The following is an 864-nucleotide window of genomic DNA, read 5'->3' as shown; positions in this document are numbered from 1 at the left end:
ATATTCAATTTAAATCAAAAAAAGTATGTTTTATTAATACTATTTAAATATTATTTACTTGTCATAAAATTTAAAATAATTTAATAATGTAATTCTGGCGGCCAAATAGCGTTTTATTGATATATTTAAAACATTTTTCTGATCATTAATTGATGAAAAAATAACATTTTTTTATTGATAAAATAAAAAAAATAATAATACAAAAATGTTAAAATAACGTTTTTATGCTATCTGGGTATTTAGTATTAATATCATACATTATAATATTTAAATTTATAAAATAAAAAACAAGATGAAATAAAAACGAGATATTTATTATGCTTCTATTGAACTATTATAGTAGGTACCTTATTGAGTTACCTGCGGACATTAAAATATTTGATGGAGAATTTTGCATATAATTTTTAGTTGAATGTTTTGTGTAGAATAAATTTGAGGATCGGTAGTTTATTGGATTTATTTTAAAATTTATTTTTTGCAGTAATGTTGGACAATCAATCATATTATTTAATAATTTAAATAAAAACTTTAATTTAATTTGTATAAAACTTTGTTCTAACGGCTGTATATTAAAAAAAACTGATTGTAATATTATAGTCAGAATGGGGTGCTCTATATAAACAAAACATTGATAACATAAAAATCTAATAAAATTATTTTAAATTTTGTTTAAATCTTGGATTTGTGTTACTAAATATGGATGCCAGATTAGGAGGGCATAATCAAAGTGTGAACGGATTAACGAGTAGTATAATATTTTTAATGCAGATTCATTTCTAAAACTTCGACAGGTTCGTTTTAAAAAACCAAGCTTTGCTGACGCTTTAGTCCTAATAAAAAGTATATGGTCTTTAAATGATAGTT

The sequence above is a fragment of the Acyrthosiphon pisum genome, unplaced genomic scaffold (assembly GCF_005508785.2).
Source record: "Acyrthosiphon pisum isolate AL4f unplaced genomic scaffold, pea_aphid_22Mar2018_4r6ur Scaffold_20930;HRSCAF=22562, whole genome shotgun sequence".
Taxonomy (NCBI): domain Eukaryota; kingdom Metazoa; phylum Arthropoda; class Insecta; order Hemiptera; family Aphididae; genus Acyrthosiphon; species Acyrthosiphon pisum.
The sequence above is the reverse complement of the archived record's forward strand: the minus strand, read 5'-3'. Positions refer to the sequence as shown.